Source organism: Hibiscus syriacus, unplaced genomic scaffold (assembly GCF_006381635.1).
Source record: "Hibiscus syriacus cultivar Baekdansim isolate YM2019G1 unplaced genomic scaffold, ASM638163v2 tig00112738_pilon, whole genome shotgun sequence".
In the NCBI taxonomy this organism is placed as follows: Eukaryota; Viridiplantae; Streptophyta; class Magnoliopsida; order Malvales; family Malvaceae; genus Hibiscus; species Hibiscus syriacus.
In genome coordinates, this window is record NW_024063392.1 from 6,282,390 (window position 1) to 6,306,002 (window position 23,613).

Here is a 23,613-nt window from a genome sequence, read left to right on the forward strand (position 1 = left end):
TAAAAATTTATTAAAACAATAAAATATGAAATATGTGAAAAAATATTAAAACCATTAAAATCCACTCATAATTCATGTTAGTTTAATTTGGAAAAAAAATCAGAGGTTAAAAAATTAAAAATTAAAATATTTTTTTTTTAAAAAATCATTAGCCTATTTATAAGAACTTATATAATGTGTCTGTCGTATTTACTACATTGTAGGATGGACAAAATGAATGTTAAAAATCTTCTGAATCTTTTCTTAAAACTTTAATTTAAAGATAATTTTTATTAGTGGTCACAATTGATTTAAAGATGGGTGTCTTAATTCAGTAAAATATCCTTTTTTGATAAAATATTTTATTCAACAGTTAAAATAGAATAAATTTTATAATTCAGTAACTAAATAAATAATTTATCCTTTTTTGATGGGCCTACAAAAATATCATAAAATTGTGTGTTAGAAGAAGCTAATATGCGGTGAATTGTCTATGTCGGACTGCCAACAAAATCAAAAGCCATTGAGAGGATGCGCATAATTGTTTGTTTGAAAACTACACTCCATACTACACTTGGAGCCCTCGTACAAGGAAAGAATAAACAAATAAATATTTCAGATTAGAACCTTTTGAACAAAGAACATAGATGAGGTGGTGACAAATTTGGCAACCACTGAATTGAAAACTCCTGTAAGATGTTGACATCAAAATTTCAAGGTTGATATTCTGGGCAAGTAAACCACCACAAAATTCAAGAGGGTTGGAGTTTAGAAACCACCAAAGGCACAGGTTGCAATAATCTTCCTTTCGTGGAGCTCAATGGAGGTATCAAAGATTTCCATGTATACCTAAAATATCAAAGCCTTTGATTAAGCTCCATATTGATGGTACAGAGAATGTAAGTTTAACTTATATTACAAGAAACAGACAATGGTTTTGTAGCTCCCCTCGATTTTGGAAGTCGTGGCATTGTCCAGGTAGAATTTTCCCCCATTGTTACAAGTATCAATTTAGGAAAAGAGTTTTTAATGCAACAAATATGACACGTGACTCCAGTATCAAACCATCATTCTCTTGGATTAGAGTCAACCAAGTTGACTTTATAGATCACAACACAGAGATCTATGTCCTCCACATCCTTAGCCATTCTTCCCATAACATTAGTCTCATGAGCTTTGGCTTTCTTTGACCCAAAAATCTATTTTTTTTGTTTTCCCTTCTCGAAATCCCTAACTTTCATCACATTTACCTTATCCTCTTCGAAAGTTTCTTCGTTGAGCTTTTTGGCTATCTCTATTTTCCCATAATTTTCTAATCATCTCGGATTAAAGGAAGGTAGAAGAATGAGTTATAATTTGTCTTAAGATTGTTATACAAAATAACAATCCAAGATGAAATCAAACCTGAAAAAAATAAAATAAAAGAAATTAATCTTCTTAAAATGTAAATATAACATGTAGGAAGAAAAAAAAATACTCTTTTGTTGATCTATCAGTCGAAAAACGAGTTGAAGCCTGTCACTATACAATTTCCTTAAGATAGATTTTCGACTACTCCTTGGTGCTCGAGATCTTTTGGTCGTGTATCTCCTAGGATAAAACAACTAGATAATCAGTGAATAATAGCACAAACTGTTGAGATTACAAATTATTTATTGTCTTTGTCTATCACCAAAAAACTAAAGAAGAAGGGAAAAATATTTTTCAAGATTTTAGAAGTTTTTGAATTGTGAGATGTATTTAACCTAGCAGGTGAACTCATTATTTATTAGGAAATTTCAAGAGAGATTTCCTCAAAATAGATATATTTTAATATTTAATTTTAAACAGATAATATTATCTTTGAATTTGAAATATTTAAAAGATAGATACCTTTTCATAATCAAACTCAAATAGATGTAATTGTAATTTGAGATATCCAAAAGGATATAATTATCTTTTAATATTCAAAGTTAAATAGATAATAAATACATTTTAATTTGAGATATTTAAAAGAATAATTATCCTGCTAAAATTCAATTTAAAGAGATAAGTATCTTTTAATTTATAATATTTAAAAAATATAAAATTAATTTAAATATTAATTAAATCAATTAAATTAACTCTTTAGCTAACAAATCCTTCATTAATTTATCTTATAAAATCAATTTCAAGCACAAAATGGTCGTCACCCCTTTGCAATCAATAAAAAAACCAACAATCAAAAAATAAATTCTCTATTAGTTATGAGCTAGGATACATGATATAACTCGTACAATGACTGAAAGAAACAATAAACACAAATTACAAAGAACAGAAAATAAGCTTACCCTGCATTACAAGTACATCTTTGAAGCGAAGATACTTGGGAACACCCAAACACCAGGTCTTGGACCAACTGCTATAGCCACGTATGGAGGCAGAACTAAGGCCTCCTGTAGTTATAATTATTATTTTTTAAATAAAAACATTTAGTACACAAAATATAATAACATTAGCAAGACCGTACAAGCTCCATTTGAAAGAGTGGAAGTTGGGCAAAGTTTTACCAGTGAACATTAGTTTACATTTACTCCTTTAAAGGCGCATCAACGAGGTAAGGAACGAAAATAAAATATTGGAGTGTAAATAAACCGAGTTTGAACTGATGAGATTATATTCGTATTCGTTTATTTATATTTTAGTGATATATTACACTAATATTTTAGGTTAGTAACATAGTATGTTATTACTTTCGTATTTGTAGTCTCGTGATATATTACATTTATAATTTTAGTATTTTTATGCTAACAATATATTATACTATTACCTTAGTATTTTTAGGCTAGTAATATATTAACCCTTCTAACAATGGACATTGGAATGCACTCCATCGTTTATTAAGATGCCTTAAAGGTGTTATAAAATTGTGTTTACATTTTAACAAAGTTTTCATTGTGTTTGAAGGTTTTCTGATGCAAATGGGGAGGCAGATAATGATGAAGTAAATTATACTTGTGGATATGTATTGATTTTGGATGTATGATATTTAAAAAAAATATTACATGCTCTAGAAATTTGTTAAAAAAGATGGATGAGTTGTTTCATGGAAATCATTCAAATAAATATTTATTACCCAATCTAGAAAATTTGTTAAAAAATACATTCACTACAGCAAAACATGTTTTTAGCGGTGTTTTTTTCTGTCATATAGCCGTGTTTTTAAGTGCCGCTAAAAATCTTTGTGGCGCAAAAACAAACGCCGCAAAAGGTTATGTTTTTAGCGGTGTTTTTTACAAACGCCGCTATTTATCTTTTCTTTTGTGGCATTTTGTCCTAAAAACGCCGCTAAATGTTCTGACATATAGTGGCATTTGTTCCCAAAAATGCCTATAACACCCTCAACCCATACCCGACCCAGATAAGAGTCCAGGATGTCACATTGACTAAAAAAAATAATACTCTTAAAAAAAATGATAAAACATTTGAACTTATATTATTAACATATAATAATATACATATGTTAATACAAGTTTATCAAAATACTCAGAGCATACACAACTTGACCCTTTGATTACATGCCAACATTAATTTACGTAACAAAAGGACCTACTGATTAAGTTGCCTCTGATCTGATAGTTGTAGGAGTAGTGTTGTCCAGCTGCTTAACTTGTCTCGTTTACTTTCTCGGATCCTACGTGTGAAACACTCTCGCGCTAAGTCATTGACTTAGTGAGGCAATATAATAATAATGACAACAAAGAAATGTAATGGAAATGCCATAATAATATGGAATGAGATGAAATCAAATACTAAACCATGCAGTTTATATCACCATGATCCTTACCTGTAAACATAATATATTAACATTCATGAATTCATATTAATAAGATTATTGGCCCATGATATCATACTGAGAACCTAAGGTATGTGAGTACTGTGAGGTTGTACACTATGCTGTCACCACAGCTCGTATAAATGCACCGAAGTGCCACGTAGAATTGCACCGAAGTGCCGCGTAGAATTGCACCGAAGTGCTGCATAGAATTACACCATAGTGCCATATAAGATTGACCCTAATGACCACGTAGATAATTCCCTAAGAATCATATACATATGCCTAAGATCAAGCATGTGTCTCAAAAGACCTCATACATGTTCCAAAGAATACATATATGTCCCAAATGACCGCGTAGACCCTCTACTCTTGGCATGCCAACTATACCTATAGTTCTCATCTACATAACATGAGCTTTTCCCAAATTTCATAATATATATCATATAGAAATATCATTTCCTTACCTTCATCACATTGCTATAACTTGCATACATATTCATTAAAACATGCTACACAATGCATAGTATGAATTCATATCATGCTTCACAATATGAAATGAATCATGCATCAATGTATTGAATCTAGACTTCTCACAAGTCTAGAACTAATTATATCATTATAATCATGTTATGTATATGCACTCACCTACATTTCATTGCTTTTTCCTCGATCGATCTTACTAGGCAATTATTCTGGAACTTGTTTAGGCTTTGTATCTACATAGTAATTCATTGATACTTATCAGTATACTAATTAATATATTCTAAACTATCATTTCTTGGGCTAAAAGAAAAGACATTTTCATCTTTTAATGAAGGTATACACCGATGCACTACACCATGTATCGATGCATCCCTTGACGAGTGCATCGATGCACTATCTATGCATCAATACATAAATCATATTCAATGTTTGTATTTAAGGGGGTGCATCGATGCACTACTTGTGTATCGATACACTGATGGCATTTGATGTTTTTATTTTAAGTTAGTGCATCGATGCACTTCATGTGCATCGATACACCTTGAACAATTTATGGGATTTATCCTTGATGCATCGGTACACATTGAATATGCATCGATGCACATAGCCCATAAATGTTATTTTAAGCACGAAAATCTCTTTATAATCCTCTCAACACTTCATAATTCACCTCCTTTTATATCCCTAACTTGCATACACTTACTTAAACTAATTATTATCCATTCAATACTTCTAAAACTTAGAAATCTAATCCTCCATATGGAATTTAAGAATCTCACTCAATTTCCAACATGTTCTAATTTTAATTCTAACACTTCCTATTCCTTAATTAGCTTGATGACAAGTCAAATCTCACTCCTAATTCTTATTATGAACTCTATTCCAAGATTTCACTTTTCTACTTCCTTTCTTTAATCCTTCCTAACTCCATTATCTTTTGATTTTAAGATAACCTAAGCTTTTATTAAGCTTAATTATCATCTAATGATCAATAAGCAACCTTAAATTCATCAAGAATTTGATTAACAAGAAAACTCAACCTTTTTCTTGGCTTCACGATGGAGAAGAAGAATGAAGAAGAAGAGAAGTCTGGAAACTTTGATTCTCTCCAATAGTTTCCACGTGGATATAAAATATTCTCAACTAATATTTAATTATTTCCCTTATTAAAAGACTCATTTACCCCTTTAGTTCACCCTTCTTTGTTAATTGATCCTACACAAAACATTTCAATTAATTCTTTGAACTTTTCAATTTATCCAATTTGGTCACTGAATTTTTAAATCTCATAATTTAATCACTAACCCGGTATAGAGGATGTTACAAATCTCTCTCCCTAAAAAAATTCGTCATCGAATTTTCATTGAACGAACAGATGAGGATATTGAAATCGCATATCTTCTTCACGTTCCCACGTGCCTTTTTCTACCTTGTGATTTTCCAAAGAACTTTGACCAACAAAACCATTTTATTTCTCAATTGCTTAACTTCGTGAGCCAATATTTTTATTGGTTCTTCTTCATAGGTCAAATCAGGTTGAACTTCCACTTGTTCTGGTGCAACGATGTGAGAGGGATCGGACCTATATCTTTGTAACATGGACACATGGAAAACATTATGGATTTTCTCAATTTCCGGTGGCAAAGATAACTGGCATGCCACTAGTCCTGTTCTTTTAACAACTTCATATGGCCCAATGAATCTAGGACTTAGCTTTCCTTTCCGACCAAATCGTAATACTTTTTTCCATGGTGATACCTTCAGAAACACTTTATCCCCAGCTTTATATTCAATCTCCTTTATTTTAAGGTCAGAATATGACTTTTGCCGATCAAATGCCACTGTTAGGTTATGTTGAATTTCCCTAACTTTCTCTTCCATAACTTGAATCAAATCTGGACCAAGTACACTTCGATCTTTGAGCTCATACTAGTTTAATGGCGTACGACACTTCCTCTCGTATAACACCTCATAGGGTGCCATTTTAATACTGGACTGATAACTATTGTTGTAAGTGAACTCCGCAAGTGGTAAGTATTTCTCTCACGACCCTTTAAACTCAATGACACATGCTCGCAATATATCTTCCAATATTTGAATTGTTCTTTCTGATTGTCCGTCTATCTAAGGGTGAAAGGCAGTACTAAAGTTTAAGCGAGTCCCCAACACTCCATGCAAGGATTTCCAGAATCTCGAGGTGAATCGAGGATCTCGATCATAAATTATAGAAACATACACTCCATGTAATCTAATAATTTCTCTAATATACAGTTCCGAATACTTTTCCATGGAGAAATCTGTTCTGACAGGAAGGAAATGTGCTGACTTGGTCAATCGATCAACAATTACCCATATTAAATCTCTTTTGTTTGGAGTCAGGGGTAACCCCAAAACAAAATCCATCGTTACTTTTTCCCACTTCCATTATGGAATGGAAAGTGTTTGCAATAATCCAGACAGAACTTGATGTTCGTCTTTGACTTGCTGACATCTTAAGCACTTGGACACAAATTCAGTAATGCTTCGTTTCATCCCTGGCCACCGATACCGATCTTTTAAATCTATATACATCTTGGTTCCACCTGGGTGCATTGTCAATGGACTGCAATGAGCCTCTGTCAACAAATCTTTCTTCAACTCTTCATCGTCTGGTATCATAATTCTTTCTTTATAATACAATTTCCCATTAGACTTCACCTAAAAATCATTGCTTTCCTTATTCTTTACTTGCTCTATTCTTTTCAAACATATTTCATCTTGACTTTACAATTCTCCTATTCGGTCCAACCATGATGGTTTAAGTTTCAACTCTGCACATAGACCACCATCTCCAGTCAAAGATGACCTTGTATCCATAGCTCGTAAAGCTGCAAACGTTTTTCTACTCAAAGCATCTGCTACCACGTTAGCCTTTCCAGGATGATAGTCAATTATTATATCATAATCTCTAAAAAAACTCAACCCATCTCCTTTGTCTCAAATTAAGCTCTTTTTGAGTCATCAGATATTTCAAGCTCTTATGATCTGTATACAAGTAACAACGTTCTCCATACAGATAATGATGCCAAATCTTGAGAGCGAACACCACTACAACCATTTCTAAATCATGGGTGGGGTAATTCTTTTCATGTGGTTTCAACTGTCTCGATACATATGCTACCACCTTCCCTTCTTGCATTAATACACACCCTAACCCATTGTGGGACGTGTCACTGTATACTACAAAATTCTTGCCAGATTCCGGTTGAACCAATACAAGAGTTTCTGTCAGAATTCTCTTTAAAGCTTCAAAACTTTCTTGAAATTCAGAAGTCCAAACAAACGGTACATTCTTTCTCATCAGCTTTGTTAAAGGTAGCACTATCATTGAAAAAATCTTAACAAATCTTCGATAATAACCGGCAAGTCCAAGGAAACTCCGAACTTCGGATACATTCTTTGGAACTTCCCAGTCCATTATATCTTTTACCTTTTGAGGGTCCACCCTAATCTCATCTGCAGAGATCACATGCCCCAAGAAAATTACTTCATTTAACCAAAATTCACATTTGGACAATTTGGCATAAAGCTTCTTATCTCTAAGAATTTACAAAACTATTCATAAATGTGCGCTATGCTCTTCAATGGACTTCGAGTAAACCAATATGTCATCAATAAAGACAACAACAAACTGGTCCTAATAGGGCTAAAAAATCCTGTTAATGAGATCCATGAAAGCAGCAGGTGCATTCGTTACTCCGAATGGCATTACAATGAATTCATAGTGACCGTATCTCGTTTTGAAAGTCGTCTTCGGAATATCTTTCTCCTGAATCTTCAATTGGTGATAGCCCGAACGTAGATCGATCTTCGAAAATACCGAAGCTCCTTTTAACTGATCAAACAAGTCATCAATACGCGGGAGGAGATACTTATTCTTGATGGTCACCTTATTAAGCTATCGATAATCAATGCAAAGACGCATTGACCCATTCTTCTTCTTAACAAATAACACCGGAGCTCGCCAAGGTGACATACTTGGTCGAATAAATACCTTCTCTAACAACTCTTGCAATTGATTATTTAACTCTTATAATTCTTTCGGAGCCATCCGATAAGGTGTCATTGCAATCGGAGCTGTTCCCGGCATTACTTCAATTTGAAATTCTACCTCTCTATCTGGAGGTAATCCTGGCAACTCAGCATGGAAAACATCAGGGAATTCTCGAACTATTGAAATCTCATCTAATCCTTTCTCTTTAGCTCTTGTATCTATCACATTTGCAAGAAAACCTTGACATCCTTGTAGCAATAGCTTCTTAGCAGACATTAATGATATTACATTTGCTATAGGATTAAACCTTTCACTGATCACACTTATTTCTGTTCCTCCTAGACTCTTCAGGGTTACCTTTTTTCGATCTGCAATTAACATCCCTATAGTAACGGAACAACCAATCCATTCCCAGAATCACTTCAAACTCGTCAAAGGGTAATTCCATCATATTAGAAGGGAATTCAATTCCCTGAATCTTTATGGGACACCCCTTACAGACTTTGTTCACCCGAGCACTATGGCCTAAAAGATTAGTTACTATAATCTCATTACTCGTAGCTTCTAAGGGAATCCTCAATTTCTTTACTAACTTACTTGTAATGTAAGAATAATTAGAACCCGGATCAATCAGTACCAATACTAATTTATCATACAGATAAAAAGTACATGCTATAATATCAGGGTCATCACGGTCTTCACTTGTCTTTAAATTGCATATCCGTGCAGTTGACCGAACTTCAGGTTGAGCACAGGATTCAGACTTGTTCCTTCATCTACCTCTTCCTCGTCCTCTCTGTGAGGCATAACCAACTCTCTCCGATGGTGCAGGTTCACCAACCATCAATGGACAATCCTGGATAAATGTCCAATATTTCCGCATCGAAAACAAGTCACAGCAGCCATCCGACACGCCCCAAAATGGTTTTTACCACAATGCTGACACTGTCTTGCTTGACCCTGGTTGGATCTCCCAGTACCAGATCCCACTGACTGTGTCTGTCTAGGCCTTGCCTGACTTGTTCTCCTAGCAGATGATGCAACTGATTCTGATCAACTTGTGATCAAAATCCTGAGTCTCTTCCTCTTTTTGGTGGTGTTGAGCTAGAAGAAGCACCTGTCCTCTTTGATGTCTGAACTCTTGAGTCCCCGAATCTCTCATTCTAAGCCCTTTCAAGAGCCTTTGCACAATTGATCACCTATTGGAACGAGGACAAATTCAATACTATCAGCATCTCTTTCAATCTAGGGTGTAATCCCTCCACAAACCATTCACACGTATCTTTTTCAGTAGGCACAAGCTCAGATGCAAACCGACTTAGCTTGTTGAACTCGCATTCATACTCATATACAGAGCGGTTCATCTATTTCAAGTTCATAAATTCCTGCTTCATCTGCCAAATAAATTGATCTCCAATGTACTTGTTTTTAAATTCATTTAAGAACAAAGACCAAGTCAACTGATCACTAGACATCCTCATGGTGACGTTCGTCCACCATATTCTCGCCTGACCCCTCAGTAACGAGACAACTCCATCTAACTTCTCCACTTTAGAGCAGTGGAGACCATCCAACATGATTTTCAAATCATTTAACCAAAGATCTACCACAACCGGACCTTCCTCAGATTCTCCCATAAATACGAGAGCTCCCAAACTTCTTAACTCTTTTGCTACATTCATTCATTGAATTGGTGGGATAGAGGTTGAAGACGCGTCAGAATAGCGTCCAACGTCCTGAAGAAAGTGTATTGGTCTTGTACAGGCACTCCCTGAGATGTTTGTCCTTCACCTTGCCTGGCCAGGGCAGGTGAATAACTGCTTTCAGCAGGTCTATCATCTCCCACTTCACTTCGGGAGCTATTATGTCCAGACATCTAATAAAATAAACACATTGTTCTATTAGCAAAACAACATACTCATACTATACCAGATCAGAAGTCCTCACTATTTGTTTGCATGTATTCCCTTTAAAAACTCTATAAACTCTGGTTTATACCAAGAATCAGCTAACCCATAGCTCTGATACCATTAAATATAACTCCCTCAACCCATACTCGACCCGGATACGAGTCCAGGATATCACATTGACTAAACAAAACAATACTCTTAAAAATGATAAAACATTTGAACTTATATTATTAACATATAATAATATACATATATTAATACAAGTTTATCAAAATACTCAGAGCATACACAACTTGACCCTTTGATTACATGCCAACATTAATTTACATAACAAAAGGACCTACATATTAAGTTACCTCTGATCTGATAGTTGCAGGAGTAGTGTTGTCCAGCTGCTTAACCTGTCTCGTTTACTTTCTCGGATCCTACATGTGAAACACTCACACGCTAAGTCATCGACTTAGTGAGACAATATAATAATAATGACAACAAAGAAATGTAATGGAAATGCCATAATAATATGGAATGAGATGAAATCAAATACTTAACCATGCAGTTTATATCACCATGATCCTTACCTGTAAGCATAATATATTAACATTCATGAATTCATATTAATAAGATTATTGGCCCATTATACCATACTGAGAACCTAAGGTATGTGAGTACTGTGAGGTTGTGCACTATGCTGTCACCACAGCTCGTATAAATGCACCGAAGTGCCACGTAGAATTGCACCGAAGTGTCGTATAGAATTGCACCGTAGTTCCATATAAGATTGTCCCTAAGGACCACGTAGATGATTCCTTAAGAATCATATACATATGACAAGGATCAAGTATGTGTCTCAAAAGACCTCACATATGTTCCAAAGAATACATATATGTCCCAAATGACCGCGTAGACCCTCTACTCTTGGCATGCCAACTATACCTATAGTTCTCATCTACATAACATGGGCTTTTCCCAAATCTCATAATATATATCACATAGACATATCATTTCCTTACCTTCATCACATTGCTCATATAACTTTGCATACATATTCATTTAAAACATGCTACACAATGCACATAGTATGAATTCATATCATGCTTCACAATATGGAATGAATCATGCATCAATGTATTGAATCTAGACTTCTCACAAGTCTAGAACAAATTATATCATTATAATCATGTTATGTATATGCACTCACCTATATTTCCTTGCTTTTTCCTCGATCGATCTTACTAGGCAATTGTTCTGAAACTTGTTTAGGCTCTGTATCTACATAGTAATTCATTGATACTTATCAGTATACTAATTAATATATTCTAAACTATCATTTCTTGGGCTAAAAGAAAAGCCATTTTCATCATTTAATGAAGGTATGCATCGATGCACTAAACCATGTATCGATGAATCCCTTGTCGGGTGCATCGATGCACTATCTATGCATCGATACATAAATCCTATTCGATGTTTTTATTTAAGGGGGTGCATCGATGCACTACTTGTGCATCGATACACTGATGACATTCGATGTTTTTATTTTAAATTAGTGCATCGATGCACTTCATGTGCATCGATACACCTTAAACAATTTATGGGATTTATCCTTGATGCATCGGTACTCATTGAATGTGCATCGATGCACATAGCCCAGAAATGTTATTTTGAGCACGAAAATCTCTTTATAATCCTCTCAACACTTCATAATTCACTTCCTTTTATATCCCTAACTTGCATACACTTACTTAAACTAATTATTATCCATTTAATACTTCTAAAACTTAGAAATCCAATCCTCCATATGGAATTTAAGAATCTCAGTCAATTTCTAACATGTTCTAATTTTAATTCTAACACTTCCTATTCCTTAATTAGCTTGATGAAAAGTCAAATCCCACTTCTAATTCTTATTATGAACTCTATTCCAAGATTTCACTTTTGTACTTCCTTTCTTTAATCCTTCCTAACTCCATCATCTTTTGATTTTAAGATAACCTAAGCTTTCCTTAAGCTTAGTTATCATCTAATGATCAATAAGCAACCTTAAATTCATCAAGAATTTGATTAACAAGAAAACTCACCTTTTGCTTGGCTTCACGATGGAGAAGAAGAATGAAGAAGAAGAGAAGTCTGGAAATTTTGATTCTCTCCAATAGCTTCCACGTGGATATAAAATATCCTCAACTAATATTTAATTATTTCCCTTATTAAAAGACTCATTTACACCTTTAGTTCCTCCTTCTTTGTTAATTGATCCTACACAAAACATTTCAATTAATTATTTGTACTTTTTAATTTATCCAATTTGGTCACTGAATTTTTAAATCTCATAATTTAATCACTAACCCGGTATGGAGGATGTTACAATGCCACTAAATGTTATGTCATATAATGGTGTTTGTGAATGTAAACGCCGCTATTGACTACGTATATAGTTGTGTTTTCTGTATAAACGCCGCAAAAAAATCAAGAACTTTAGTGGCATTTTTAAAAAATGTCGGTATTGACTATGTATTTAGTGGCATTTTTTATACAAACGATGCGAATTAAAACTAATTTTGCAAATATTGTTTTCTGCTCTTTAAATACCCAAATTTAACATGTAGCATTATCCAATAAACTTGACATTCATAACAACTAACTTGAAATCCATAACAAGAAACTTGAAATCCATAATAATAAATCAAAGTTTACAATAACGTAAATATAATGTAGTTCAACATTGTTAACTAGAATAAATAATAATAACACTTAAGATGGTGGACTCTTGTTGTATCATATGCATCATAGCTTGAAGTTGATTTTGAAAGTCTTCACATTTTTTCTGATATGATACTTCGGGGACATTTCATAATTCGAAGGTTTCCTATGGAAGCTGCTCTCAACCTAGCGTTGGGGGCAGCCTACTATCCTACCTCCCCCTTACCCCATTACATATGGGAATAAGGGTCAGCTAAATTAAATATATATATGCTTCCCTTGCTTCAGTTTCGACTCCATTTCGATATTCGTCGCTTACCCTTGACAAATTCATCAAACTCTTATCCATTTCGTATTTCTGGATTATCAATTTCAAATGTTAATTGCTAATATTATAGAGAAAGTAAGCACCTAAACATAAGCATTACATTTAATTTCACAATTGATAACATATCACAACAAACTAAAACTCACAACCAATATATCAAATAATTATCAAATAAATTATGACAAAAACTAATTCTTAAAGTTATTAGCTATTCTTGAGTATTTCCCTTCCTTCTTCTGAGTTTAATTATAAAAAGGAAACTAATTAATTTTGGAACAACATAATTAAGAAATGAACATGAATGGAAGTCGATAAAACGAATAAATTACCCCAATAAGCCAAGCTCAATCGTTGCTTTATATTGTGAAGGTATTTCCATCAAGGCTGAAACTGCAAATTCTGCTTGCTTTCTTGATGGACGTGAGACATAAAATGTTTGAGATGTAACTTATCAAGTAGAACAGCAAAATACTCCTTGTTCACATTATCTTTTCAGCAATATGTAGCCATCTGGTTGCTTTAATTTTGGCTTTGAACAATAGGAAAGATATTGTCTCAGTTTGTTTTCCCAAAAAAGAAAAACAATGAGTACATGCTTTGTGATAAAGACTGCAAGACACCATTCAACCATGATGGAAGCAAAAAGGTAAGGCAGTCATATCAAGCATGAAACAATCCTCAAACGTGTTTTCACATTCCACCCAACTTATCAAAGAAGAATCTGTACATATTATATTATTCATTCAAACTGTACACAATTATTAGGAACAAGATTATAGTTTTAATCATCATATTTCATACAGCGACGGGGAAAAGGAAATTAATCAATTTTCATAACATACAACATGATACAAATGAAGATGTATCATATAGCTTCAAAAACCAAAGTGTATGAGTGGTTCATAAAATCACCTTGTACAAGCCATCATATGTATATACTTTCCCAGTGTAACTGCTAGCACATTCATGACCACGGATTACTCTGACAGGCAGCCCAAGGTCCACACAGTTCTATAAACCAAATCAGAGGTGCAAGTGGCACCCAGCTCTTTAGATGTCAATTCATGTTCAAGCAAGTTTCCTTCAAGGGATATGTTATGCAATAACATCTTGTAATGGTAGCTAAAAGCACTTCAGGACAACATAAAACAAAACTAACAGCAACAGTCCCCAGCACAAACTGGATTCTTTTCCATTTTTTGGGAGGTTGGCAAGCTTGACCGCATACTTACAATGCACAATGTAGAAACTATAGGAAAATATGAATGCATTACCCCTTTCCTGTAGGACTGTCCCATATAATCAATACCGTTCAACCAGTGACTATGAAAACCAACAGCAACCATTTTGGCACGAGAATAAAACCGATGACCAACATCAATGCCTACATTACATTAAAGACACATAAGAGAATAGTTTATTGAATTCAAAAAACAAGATTTTTGAAATGACCACAAGAGTACCTATTATCCAACTAACACCTGTATTAAAATATAAGCTCTCACAACCAACCTGGAAGGCAGCCTATCCTTTTCTCGGGATAAAGCACCTCATTGTTCTCTATCATCAACAATGTTTTTTTTTAATATTGAGAGAACATTAGGCTACATAACATCAAAATAAGTAGTAAAACCATAATCACATGTTTTTAGCAAAACAAAATTAAATAAATAAAAAAGAATAGCATAATCATAACCAAGAAAATTTTGTAACATTATTATAAATTCATAATCATTATAATTAACTCAACAAAGTTCCACTGTACAGCCCATAAATAGCCACCAATATATTGAGAGGGGGAAATATACAAGATTAGTATGTATTCTTACAATGAGCTATGAGAAAACCCTTTGTCAGATATAACATAGGGTATTAGTCCATCTAACAATATGATGTAAATCAATGTAAGAGGAGAAAATATGTAAGTAAATTAGCTATAAGTTTACTGTTGGTTAGGTCAAAATAAAAGCTATGATGAATACTTAAATATTACAATCAGAATAAACAAAAAAAAAAACTGACAGGCAGCACATCTACACCGACTTGCCTTTGTTATTGCTTTCAGGTCAGGTCGCTTGGCCTTGCCCTTGATACCAGCATCAGGTTCATCTCCGTTCTGCAAATATTTGAACATTAACAAAGACATTCAAAAACAATGAGTGTGTGGATGCAAACATGGAAGAATTAATCCAAGTTTCCTTATCTATCGCAGACAGGTTGAAGGAGCAACGAAGTTAGATAAATGAAGGCAGAGGGGCACAAACATGCAACTTATATACTATAAACCATGTGTCTATAGAAAGAAGCCAAAATTAGAAGGTTCAGTCTAACAGGATAAAATCTGAAGAAGCTGTTTGGTACCATTTAAATTTAGGTTTGGGTTTTCCGTATTCTTATTGACCCTTTTTCTGCAACTTGCTCCATTTTTGTTCAGAATGTCCACTCCCCGCTTTAACAAAAGCTCCTTGTCAGCTTTTTGTTTTGCATCTTGAAGTCTGGCGCTAGCTCTCCTTTGTCCGGAAACAACGTCCTTGGGCGAGGAACCTTCCTCTAACTGGATCTTGACTTTTTTGTTTGGGCTTTCCGGCGATGGGACAGAAGTGTCCAAGGAGGGTAGAGACTGAGCCACCATTTTGAAAATCTAAAAGAAAAGAAAAAGTAAATTGGATTGTAGAAATGGAAGGGGAAGTCAGGGTTAGTACAGGAAACCAATAGAGAGAAGGAATTGGGAGCAAGTGACTCTGTGAGTTAGGCGAGGTCACCAACTCAGAGTCACGGGAGGTAGAGCGCGGAGAGAGGTGCAGTGGTAGTGATGGTGAAGCAGGAAATATGAATCATTGGTAATACTTCTAAAATGTTAAAAAGTAGAGCAGAAAGAGAGAATGAAATATTTTTATTTTTCAGAAAGGGAGCGAATGGGAATGAAAAAAAATAGTTGAAGGGTAAAAAATGAAAAAGGGTTAAAGGGGCACTAAACTTATAAAATTTAAACTTTAGCGTGTTTGTAAACACAAACACCACTAAAGTACATGTCTATAGCAGTATTTGTATAAAATCGCCGCTAAAGTACAAGTCTATAGTACCGTTTATATAAAAACGCCACTAAAGTACGAGTCTGTAGCAGCGTTTGTATAAAAACACCACTAAAGTACGAGTCTATAGCAGGGTTTGTATAAAAACACCACTGAAGTACAAGTCTATAGCGGCATTTGTATAAAAATGCCACTAAAATACGGGTCTATAGCGGCGTTTGTATAAAAACGCCACTAAAATATGAGTTTATAGCGACGTTTGTATAAAATACCACTAAAGTACGAGTCTATAACGGTGAAGGGATCAAAGCAAATAGATGAACCCTATTGCAGTGTTTGTATAAAAATACCCTAAAGTACTACTCTATTGTGGCGTTTGTTTTAAAAAAGCCACTATAGATGAACCCTATTACGAATACAAATGTCGCTAAAGTACGACGTTTGTTGAAAAATGCCACTGTGGATGAACCTATTGCGACATTTGTATAAAAACGCCGCTAAAGTTACCATTTTGTGGCATTTGGAGTGTAAACGCCGTTATATGTTTAAAGTTAGTGGCGTTTACTCTCAAAAAGCCGATAAAAATGACATTGTAGAACAATTTTATTGTAGTGATTCTTGTCCTTTGTATTTAAAAATGAATATTTTGGTCTAAAATTGTGAAGTTGTAGTTAGTTTGTTTAAATATATTTGGTTTAAACACCCTTTATATCCCTATAAATTTTAAAAGTTTGTAAATAAGAATAATCTATAATGGTATTGACATTTTCTGTTCGTATATGATTTGTGTCAACTATGAATGGATAATTTTATAAATAAAATAAAATTTGAAATTTTTATATAATTTATAGTTTTTATAATTTTAAAATTTGTTAAAGAAATTGTGCATATTTTTAATGATTTTTGTATTATCTTTTTCAATTAAATTCTTACTCACTTTAAATCTAAAAATTCTAAGAAAATTTAATGTAATTTTTCAATTAATTATTTTACATAATATTATTCTAAGCGGATACAATGGAATTTAAAGTTAAAATATGAATTAATTTTACATTTACACTTCATAAATGTTTAAAAATTTTATGTAATACAAAATATATTTGAGTAATTAATTTGCTTGAGTTTAAAACTGAAAAAGACCTAAATAGAGTTTAAACCAAAATATTGAAGTCAATAATGATAACTTTAGCATTTTGGAAACTTTTCAAATATGTTGAATTAAAATATTCTTTTTATAATATAAATATTAAAATAAAATTTTAAATATAATATAAAAATTAAAATAATTATTTTTATTATAAAATATAAAATAAATTTTTAAATATTGTACAAAACTTCTAATGAAATTTAACCTCCTCCTGTATATAACTCAAAAGCAAAGAGTGTGACGTCTGTGGGTTATCTAAGCTAAGCTTAGTCTCAAAATGTCTTAAACATTAGACCAAGCTTGTCCAATGTTAATCTTTCTGGTATTTTATGCAAAATGTTCTAATTGGTTACGAAGGACCTAGAAGAATCTAGTTTGTTATGCCAGCTCACCTAATTGGTTACACCCATCACTTAATTATTAGCTAACATGCTCCCAAATTTTCGCGGTTTGAACATCGTCCCTAGAGTCAGGCATAGGATGACGAAACATAGAAAAATAGGCTCGACATAATGGCTTGGTGAGGCCGTCAGCACACTGATGTTGAGCAGGAACATAGTTGACACGAACTTCACTTGGAACATAGTTGACACGAACTTCACCTGCTGCGACCTTCTCCCGTAAGAAATGGAGGCCTAACTCAACATGCTTCGAACAAGAGTGAAAAATTAGATTTCCGCTCATAGCTATGGCGCTTGTGTTATCACTTCAGATAACAGGTGGACTAGAGTACGAAATCTTCATATCAGTTAATAACGCTTTAACCCGCACAACATCAGCAATAGTTTTAGCAATTCCACGATACTCAGCCTCAGTGGTGGATCAAGAGACTGACTGTTAACAATTAGATGACCAGGAAACTGGATTTCCCCCAAGAAAAACACAAAAACCAAAAATAGAACGTCGATCATCGATGGTGCTTGCCCAATCAACGTCAGAGAAAGCCTTCAATTGCATTCCAGTGTCAGTCTTGTGAAAGACTAATCCGAAATCAAGAGTCCCACTCAAGTATCCTAGAATACGCTTTACTAATATCCAATGTTGTTCACATGGAGCATGCATATATTGAGCAACTCGATTCACACTAAACACAATATCTGGTCGTGTGTGATTTAAGTATAAAACTGCTCCTACAACACTTCTATGCAATTGAACATTGGATAATGAACTCCCACCATTTTTACTAAGATTTGGAGAAGCAAAAATTGATGTTGGAACATGATGAGCACAATGCATGCCAGTTTTTTTTTTTTTTTAAAGAGGGTACTTTGTATTAATGATAAACAAAGTAAACCACCTCAAGGACCTCATTAACCCCCTAACCCTAAATAGAGGAAAAAGAGTGTACCTTGAGGTGGTAAGGAACTAATACACAAACAACATTCAGACCATACCCATGCCCTCCCATAAACCCCCATACAACACAAAATAAAACCAACACAGACTGACCGACAAATTGAATAGAAGCCTAACTAGGAACCAAACACATACAGCCAAACCAGTGGAATGAAGCTTAACAACAAAACAATACAACAACAGTACCCTGAACAAGAACGACTGCGAGCACTAAGAAATGGAAACTCACTAGCTGAACTCCAAAGGAAACAGCTCCCCAAATGCAGAAATAGCCAAAAATCTCAGACCATTAAAGCAACAAACAACCAGGGATCGAAGACTTCTCAAGGCTTACCAGCTAGCCCAATTCGTCTAGTTACTCAAGAATAAACTTCTTTTATTGTAAGACAAGAGTTTGATCATCTTGCTTTACCTCTAGACCCAAAAAGTAATTCAAATCAGCTAAATCTTTTAAAGAAAATCCATGGCCCAAGAGCGACACCACACGGTCAACATTAGCATCATTATGACCCCTGATGATAATGTCATCAACATACACCAAAATGTAAACCGATTTGTCACCCGATCGTCGAATGAATAAGGATGGATCAACTTACATACCATAAAAACCAATACGAATTAAGAAGGCTCGTAACTTGACATACCAACTTTGAGGAGCTTACTTGAGACCATATAATGCATTCTATAGCGTGCATACTAACTTGTAGCCATCAATAGTATATTTTTCAAACCCTGAAGGTTGCATCATGGACACTTCTTCATTGAGTTCTCCATTAAGAAATGCGTTGTTAACATCAACTTTTTGTAGTCGCCACCCATGCATTTTTGCCAGTGACAGAACAACCCTCACCATGGATGGCTTAATGAGTGGACTAAATGTATCATGAAAGTCTTGATCGAGTACCTAAACAAAACCTTTCGCTACTAAGCAAGTTTTTCTGCCTCGCAGTTGATCCACTGACTTTCTTCTTAATTCTAAACAACCACTTATATACAATTGTCATTCTTCCATTAGGTAAAAAATCCAATTACCCTATGATATTTTGAACTAAGGCGACATAATCAACCATGACAGTTGCTTTCCATACAAGGGAAATCAATGCCTATTGAATTGAAATTGGTTCATTTTCTTCAACCATAGTATGAAAAAAGAACACTTTGGGTTTGAAAGTGCCAACTTTGCTCCTGGTTACCATATGATAGACATTGGAGGGTGGAGGATAACTACCACGTAAATTACTCACAATAGGAGCTTCAACTAGAGGGCTGGAATTGTCTGCCACATTATCACCAAGAGGCTCATCATCAGTAGTATGGCTTTGAATAGCTGAAGCTGCTCGTACTATAGACCCCACAGTTTCATTGTTGTTATCCATTGGAAGAGAATTCAATTCAGATAAAAAACCATCAACTTCACTATCAAGTAGATCGAGTTTGGATGCAAGAGTAACATGAGAAAGAGACCGAGCAAGAACACACACCAACAGTCTTGCACATGGGACCACGTCAATCTTGGTGCATGGCATCGATCGAGGTGTAGTTATGGACTCCTTAACCTTTCGTGCAAAAGAGGAAGTGTTTTCATTAAACCGAACGTTTCTAGAGATAAAGATAAGACCATTCAACACTAAATATAAATATCCCTCATGTTGGACACTATGGCCCAAAAACGTGCAGGCCTCTCAATAGAAGGCAAGCTTGTGGGACTGAAACGGACAAAGATAGGGAAATCATCGACATCCAAAAACACGTAAGTGATCATAGTTGGGGTGTTTTCCAAATAGTTTGCCAAACAGAGTTAAACCAAGGAGAATCCTTAAAGGTAGTATGTTGATTAAATAGGCAGATATAACAACTGCATAAGACCAATATTAAAGTTGCAAGGAGGCCTGAGTGAGAAGAGTCATAGCCATTTCAATAATGTGGATGTGCTTATGTTCGACAACGTCATTTTGTTAGGACATGTAAGGGAAAGTAAGCATGTATCGTATCCCAATTTCCTGAAGAACTTTGGTGAAAGGGCAAAATTCGCAACCCCAATCACTTTAGACTTCCTTTATCTATTTTTCAAACCGTATATGAACTAATCATTGAAATAATTTGATGGCATACAACGCTTGTGATTTTTATTTCAGTAAGTAAACCCAAGTGTACCTCATACACACATCAACACATGACATTTAGTATTAAAATCCATTAGATACAACATAAAAAGGTCCCCATAAATCCTCAAACACTAACTGAAATGACTTATTATAAACAGTAAGAGACTTGGAAAATGACAAATAATGACTTTTTCTAGATTGGTAAGTAACACGTATATAATAATTGTCGACAATCATTTTTCGTCCCGTTTTTATCAATGTTTTCAAAACCGGACCGGACATTAAACCGGTAAAGGTACTGATTTACTGGTTCACTGGTTCAACCGCGGTTGAACCGGATTTTATATAAAATAATATATTTTTTTAATTTTACATAGTATTCAAAGCAATATTAATATATATGTAATACTTTTTTTTAAGTTTACAATATTAAAAGGTATAAAAATATCACAAGTCATAACATGTATATATGAAAAACCATAAAATCAAGTGAAACAAAATGATTCAAATCAACTACAACATAATATTTAAGGTAAAACATATTAAATAATAAATATAATTATATAACTATAATCAAAAAAATAAAATTGGGGCTTAAAAAATCATAACAAATGATGTCATTTGGTTTAATTGTTTTAAAAAAAAACAATCTCACATGGCTAAGAAACATAGAAGAGTATCCCAAAAGTTTAAAGAGTAAAAATATGAGAACAAAACAATCCCACATGACTAAGAAACATAGAAGAGCATCCCAACTTACTTCTATAAATAATAGAGGTAATTTGACATTCAAAATAATAGAGCCTTTTGGTGAACACAAAGCGAACTATTCTTTCGCTTCAATTGAACTCAAATTTTAGGCTTCAATCGAACTTCTATATATTTTTTTTGAGTTCAAGCTTTTTTGATTTCAAGTTTTAATATTATATTTCGAGTTGATAATTTTTAGCTCGTGAGTTTTTGAGTCGAGTTGAGCTTACTTTTAAAGTTTTTGAATTCGAGTCGAGCTCAGCAATACTCGAATTTGACTCGGATCGTTGAACAAACGACGTCGTTTGGTTTAATTTTTTTTTTTAAGAAAAAAAATGAACCGACGGTTCAAACCGATTTTGCCATTTTCAACTGATTTTCCGGATTTTCAGTCGGTTCTTCCGGTTTTCTTTATCGATTCTGTGCTAATCCGATTTTAGGAGTTAACCAGACCGGACAGGCCACCGATTCACGATTCAACCGATCGAACCGGCCGGTCCGGCCGGTTTTAATAACATTGGTTTTTATGTTATTACTATTAATATTAATATTTTTATTTTTTATTTCTCTTACAGGCTTTACATGTCAAGCCCAACAAATCCGAAACCCAAGACCCCAGCCCACAAAGCCAATCCAACCCAGTAACTTGACCTGACCCAGTTCCAAGCATTACCATACTCTGTCATTTTCAGCTCCCACGTGAAGCATCACCAACGAGCCACCGAGCCACTGTGCATCATCACCTACGTCAAAGGCCACCATATCAATAAAAAATATTATCATCCAAATTAGCCATCCACTACAAATCCACTAAACCAAATCAAATCCTTGAAAATGGGTATGTTACCCTACCATTATTCAGACACCAGTGGAATGACCACTATTCGACAAATATAAATACACCAGAGGCCATGACATTCCTGGCGGGGCTCTCGATTTTCAACAGATGAATTCACAGAAAAAATAGGGGGGTAGTCTTTTGGTCTCCATGCTCTTTGTAAACAACAATTGAATGTAATCAAGGGAGCTTTGATTCACATTTTTTCTAAGGATCAATACGAAAGAAGGCATTACTTCGGCATTCTTCATTTTTTAGTGTTTTGTGCGTATGAAAATGAAATTCAAGAAATAAAACAAAATAAGAGATAGAAGCTCACCTAAACTGTTTGAGTCACCAGGTTCCAAGGCCGAAGCGTCGGGTTTCCCTCGGGAAGTTTGCATGTAATTTTGAGTTTAGTTTCCATTAGAGGGATTTTGAAATAGAAATAAGAGAGATAGTAAATAGGCTGTGAGATTTACCTTTTGATATGGATTCGTCATCTGATTAAGGAGTAAGGATTGTGGTTTAGGTTTGTTTGGGGTTTACTCAACTATCGAGGGCGGTCACCGTAAGGGTTCAAGGTTTCAGTTAGGGCTCTTTAGGTTAGGTGATGTTCTGATGGAGGTTTGAGAAGATGGACAGAGGCCAAATGGCCATCGATCTGTGGTGGCCAACACGAGTTAAAGCCCCTAAGGCTCTCGATTGGGGAAGAAGGGTGCGAGTGGCCGAGAGAGATGAGCGGTCGAGAGATGGGAGAGTTTTGGGATGATCTTGTTTAGGGAACGATTTTGCTTTCTCTTTGGTTCAGTGGTGTTTGGAGGCGCAGGGAAAGTAGCGCCGTGCGGTGGCCAAGGTTTGGAGTGGCCTCTGGTTCGTATGCAAAGAAGAAGAGGGAGGCTTAGGAAAGAGCAAAACGACTGTGCGTGAGTTTAGGTGTAAATATAGCCCAGGTTTAGTTTAAAATTAAGTTTTATATTAGAAATATAGAGTAAATTAATGTTAAGTCACCGTGGTCTTTCTTGAAACTCATTTTAGTCCCTAGGTCGAGTCTTCATGTTTATAATTTTGTTCCTTCATTTTATGCATATTTAATTTCAGTCCCAAGTGTTATGTTATTTAATTTTTTTATTTTAGACATTAGAATTCTAAATTTTTGCATGTTACTTTTTAATCATGTGTA

General features: G+C 34.4%; 1 long non-coding RNA gene across 1 annotated transcript; it reads right to left on the bottom strand.

Moving 5' to 3' along the window:
- Positions 1 to 22,211: 22,211 nt before the first annotated feature.
- On the bottom strand, positions 22,212 to 23,353 carry LOC120182978. Its single transcript, XR_005521893.1, has 3 exons — positions 22,771 to 23,353; positions 22,466 to 22,658; positions 22,212 to 22,356 (listed from the first exon to the last, which is right to left on the bottom strand). It is a non-coding gene; the product is annotated as an uncharacterized LOC120182978 (long non-coding RNA).
- Between the last annotated feature and the right edge of the window lie 260 nt (positions 23,354 to 23,613).